The 5,362-nt window shown below is 42.6% G+C and overlaps 1 non-coding gene across 1 annotated transcript; it reads right to left on the reverse strand.

Moving 5' to 3' along the window:
- Positions 1-314: 314 nt before the first annotated feature.
- On the reverse strand, positions 315-396 carry trnas-cga. The gene has a single exon. It is a non-coding gene; the product is annotated as a tRNA-Ser (tRNA).
- Between the last annotated feature and the right edge of the window lie 4,966 nt (positions 397-5,362).

Consider the following 5,362-nt stretch of genomic DNA (forward strand, 5'->3'; position numbering starts at 1 on the left):
CAATTTCCCGGGGCTGTATGTAATGATGGAGTTGTTTGGGAGTGAGGATGAGCTGGTTGATCGTCGGGAGAAACTGAGCCAATGACAAGGGTCAGTTGCCAGAGGACTGGGATTGAAGATATTTCATGAAAAACAGCAGTAATGCAGAATAAACACACAGAATACTGCAGAAACTCAACAGGTCCAGCTGTATTGGTGGAAAGAGAAACAGAGCTAAGGTTTTCAGTACAGCAAGACTCTTGTTCAGACCACGTCTTCCCTGAACGTCAACTAACTACCAGACCTGAAAATACATGAGTTGCTTTAGACAGAAACGCAGTCAGCAGGATTCGAACCTGCGCAGGGAAACCCCAATGGATTTCGAATCCATCGCCTTAACCACTCGGCCATGACTGCAGGCCACAGTGACGTTGGTAATATTTCTCATGAAATGGTTCTAACAGGAAAGGCGAGTATTCGATTTGTGATGTCTGTACCACGACCCTAAAATTTACTGTCACCCTGTACTTGATCAGAACGGAATAGGCTGTTGTGGGATTGAATTGAACTAAACACATTGATGAACGATGGAGTTGATGGAAAGGATCCATTTCCATGAGCGGAGAGATTAATTATCAGGGCAATGGATCGAGAAAGAATTCTATCCTTGTATTTTAATCGCGCCTTTCACCACCACCGAAATCACAGCCAATGAAGTACGTTTGGAGCAGATTCGACTTTGGCAAATCTAACGTGCAAATCAGGGCAGTTGGTTTAACTAGAGGTCAAAAAACAAAATGTTTAAGATACTTACAACTGGCCCTGGAGACGCCGATGAGTTCACACCGAACTTTGGAGGATTGTTGTGCTCTGATTTATACCCGGGTGCGTTATCTCAGGGAAACGAGTTGCCCATTTAAATCAGAGATAAGGTGGATGTTCTCACGCTCAGGGAGAAGCAAATCTGTGGAATTCTTGAAAACAGAGGCTGTCCTGGCTGGATATATTCAAGGCTGAGACAGACAGACATTTAGTCATTTCGGGAGTCAAGGGCCACTTGGAAAAGGCAGAACAGTGGTCTTGAGGATTACGAAATCAGCCATGACCTCATTAAAAGGTATTGCTGACCTGATTGGCCAAACGGCTTCCGTCTGCTCCTATTGCTTACCTGTCATTTGCAAAATGCGAGGGAACAATGTAAAGGAAGAAATAGCAGAACATTCACCAAAGATGATTGCAGTCAAACTGAGTCAACATCGTTTGCTGAAAGGAAATCTGCACTTGACAATTTTCCAAGAGTTGCTTGCTAATATTAAAAGCAGAGCCCGTAGATGAAGCGTACTTGAATTTTCCATAGCACTCAAAAAGGGGTCATATAAAAATTCACAGCACAAGGTTATAATTCACGGTGTTGGGTAATAAATGAGCATGGATTTCCTTTTGTTAAATTAACCAAAGACACAGAATCGGGATGAATGGGTATTTTTCAAGTTGAAATACCCATCCCCCACAACCCACCCACCGTACTCTTAAGTACACTATTTGATGGGCACTGTTCTCTAGGAGATCTTTTAACTCGATGTAGTTCATTAAACCTGCCACATTACACATTACCAGATCTAAATTAGCCACATCCCACATCCTACCCCTAATGCATCTTTTGCCTCTTTGAACAGTTATGGAAATATTTTTCTCTGAAATTTATCACCTTCATAAAAACGGGCTTTTTCGTGAAGGAAAAATCGCAAACAATTCTTTAATTGGCACAGATTTATTTACAGAGTTCAACATTACAGGTGTGTAGTTCCTGACTCCACTCTGTGTCTGTAAGTGTCTCGTTATCAGTTCTTCAGTCACCAAAGAATGTGTACATAATATTTGAAAAAAATGAACAACTACAGTCAAGGCCACTGAAACATTTATCATCTGTGTGGCTGCCAAGATGTCTCAGCAAGTGGGATGATTGATTGAATCCTTTCCCACACTCAGAACAAATGCATGGTTTCTCTCCCGTGTGAATTCGCTGGTGTGAGAGCAGACAGGAAGACTGACTGGATCTCTTCCAACACTTGGAGCATTTGATCGATCTCTCCTAAGTGCGATCTCGCTGGTGTGCAGCAGGTAGGATGTTTGAGTGAGCCCTTTCTACACTTAAAGCAATTGTAGAGTCCTCGAGATATTCAGCACAGAAACAGAGCCTTTGATCCAACTCGTCCATGCCGAACAGATATCCAAAATTAATGTAGTCCTGTTGGCCAACATTTGGCCCATATCCCGCTAATATCCCGCCTTCCTATCCATGTATCCATCTAGATGCCTCTTAAATGTTGTATTTATACCAACCTCCACCATTTCCTGTGTCAGTTCATTCCATACATACACCATCCTGCGTGTCAAAACATTACAACCTATATCCCTTTAAAATCTTTACTCTCAAACCTTAAACCTATAACCTCAAGTTTGGACTCCCCTACCCTGGGAAAAAGACCCTATCACTACCCGTCATGATTTTATTCATTTCTATAAGGTCACCCCTCAGCTTTCAACACTCCAGTGTAAATAGCCTTAGTTTATTCAGCTTCTTCCTCCAGCTCAACTGCTCCAACCCTGGCAACTTCTTTGTGAACCTTTTCTAAACCTTTTCATCTTTCCTCGAGCAGAGAGAATAGAATTGAATGCAGTTTGCGAGGTTTCGTCTGTGATTAATGCGTACAGAGAGGATGAACACATCCTTTTTATCTCATCAGTTTAAATTATGAAAATATTGCTTTTAAAGCAGTGTCAGACGAGATTGTCTCTTTCTGTGCATTTTCACTGGAAATGTTCAGCTGTGATCTGTCCGTCTTTACAAAAACGGTGTTTGACTTAAATTCTCACTGAATAGCATTGAGATAGAAAAAAAGCATCAAGTTTCTGTGATCGGGTGTTTAAGTACATGAACATATGGATGGGGGCAAAGTCAGCCTGCGTGGCGCTGTGGCTTAGTTGATTAAAGCGTCTCTGTAAAAAACAGGTGATTTGTGGTTCGTAGTCCCACTGGTGCCTATGGCTTAGATTGAGGGTATCTTGTCTAAACGTCTCGCAAATAGTGCTCGTTGCTTGACTCCTGAAGGTCGAGGTCGCTTGCTTCTTGCGGTTATACTCAATGCATTATTATTCCTCTGCTCCCACTCCAGTTGCCTGCGATTAACCCAAATGGCAGTTTTGTTTGTTGCTGTTTTGTGAACTGTAACAATTAACAATTGTCGGCTAATCAGAGAAATTTTGATAAATATGCCGATTTGACAGATAAAGCTGATAACTTCGCCTAATATATTATTGAAATGCATAACTAACCTAGTTCCAATTAACGATCTGTGGACCTGAAAGGTTACCTCTCTTTCTCTCCACAGATGCTGCCAGGCCTGCTGAGTTTCTCAGTCAATTCCTGTTTCTCTTTCAGCATCTGCAGTCCTTTGACTTCTGTTAACTTGAATAATTTCTGGGACAAAACAGTTTCTTTCCTGCTCCTGAAAATCAGTCATCACAATAAACAAGCAGAATAGCACTCCCATTCCCTGACCGAAAACGGAACTCAGCCTATGGCGGTGAAAGCGCCAAATCCTAACCACTAGACCACCTTTACCTTGCCCCGCACTGCCTCCTTAGTGATAATGATCATCTGTATCAAAATCCGTGAGAGTTTCACATCAGAGTTGAATTAAATGGGAAGAAGCACTGAAATCCATTGCTTTCATCAGCTCAGAAACAGTACTACAAAAATGCTCCTTGTTGAAACATACAGGTGTTTTTGGCGATGTAACGGATTGGATTTAGAAAGGTTCGTTCCCTTCTGGGGCCGTCCAGGAATGGAGTGTCTAATATCAGAATGGAGGTCGCACATTTAAGGCAGAGTCGAGGTAGAATTTATTCTCTCAGATGGTTGTGAATCCGTGGATTCCTTTACAGAATATAGTTGTCGAAGCTGGGCCACTAACTATATTTAAGGCTGAGATTGAAAGATTTTTTAGCAGCAAGGGTATCAAAGGTCACGGAGAAATCCAAGAAAGTGCAGTTCAGGATTATCAGATCAGGATGATCCGCTCATTTAATAGCGGAGCAGACTTGATAGACTGAGTTGTCTCTTTCTACTCTAAAATGCATGATGTTAATATAAGGCTGCAAAACTGACTGGAGTAAAATTTGCCAACTTAAAAATGTGTGGCTCCCATCGGGGCATTGAACTGAGGTGAGATGTGCAAAGGGCAACAAACAAAGGGGCAGTCATTGTGGTTGGTTGTTCCGGAGTGATCTGTATACCAAGGTAAACAGGAAAAACCAGTCTTCAGCACCCTCATTGAGCCTGGCTCCATTCGGCCCACAGTCAACTCTCACCATTGCCCTTCACTTTTCCTGACCTCCCTTCTGTTCTTGTCTGAAACAAGTTGCACATCAGGCAATTGGAGCTGACATTGCTGATGTAGAACTGTAATATTGAGTGAAGCGATACTGACTGGTCCATGACATAATTCTGCTTCTAAAGATCAGTAAATATTTCATATTTATTATTGTAAATTTTAACCATGAACACGCCATGGCAGTGAAGGCACTGAATCCTAATCAGTAGACTACTCGGGAAGACTTCTATCTGCATCACCCTGGTCACTGTCTGATTCAGCATTGCATCTCTCATCCTTCTGCACATGAACCCCTCGGCTCCATCTCGCTTTTGTCGCATTGTCTTGGTTTATAATGCACAGACTATCCCGTTATCTATTATATTGCAGTTTCTAATGCATGAAACCCTACCTTACAAGGCACAGTCTTCGCTCTGTAGCGCAGTATTTAAAGCAATGGTCTTGTCAAGCAGCGGTCATGAGTTTACTTCTAACCAGAGCATATGAGAATGTTTGTGCAACTGCTGCATCCAACATCCACAGGAGCACTTTCAATATCGTCTGAAATTATGCCAATGTCATTTCCTCCACAGGCCAGCAGTTAGGTGAGGTGAGGTATTATAAACTGCAGGTTGACAAGGAAACAATGGGGGACCAACACGGAGAGGGGAGCGACCGAATGCTTTTTTACTTTGATGTAATCAGATTCTGGTTTTGAAGTGTGAAATGGGACAATATAACCCAAATGGGTGAAATCTTAATTTCTGGGCGTTGGTCTCTGCTGAGGCCTTTGTCACCTTCTGAGAAATGTGTCTGTGTGTTACCCTCTGAGGGTGAAAATGTGGTCCAGTTCCCCAAGGGAACGTGAACATCTCAAACGGCTGGCCCATCGCCTCGTGGCACACAAGGCTATGGGCAAAGGCTGGAAACTGGGATGTTGAGCCTCTTTCCGTGCTGTAAAAACACGATGATTCAATCATTTTGGAAAAGGAACAACTGTCGCAGAA

Source organism: Rhincodon typus, unplaced genomic scaffold (assembly GCF_021869965.1).
Source record: "Rhincodon typus isolate 14 unplaced genomic scaffold, sRhiTyp1.1 hic_rhity00003155, whole genome shotgun sequence".
In the NCBI taxonomy this organism is placed as follows: Eukaryota; Metazoa; Chordata; class Chondrichthyes; order Orectolobiformes; family Rhincodontidae; genus Rhincodon; species Rhincodon typus.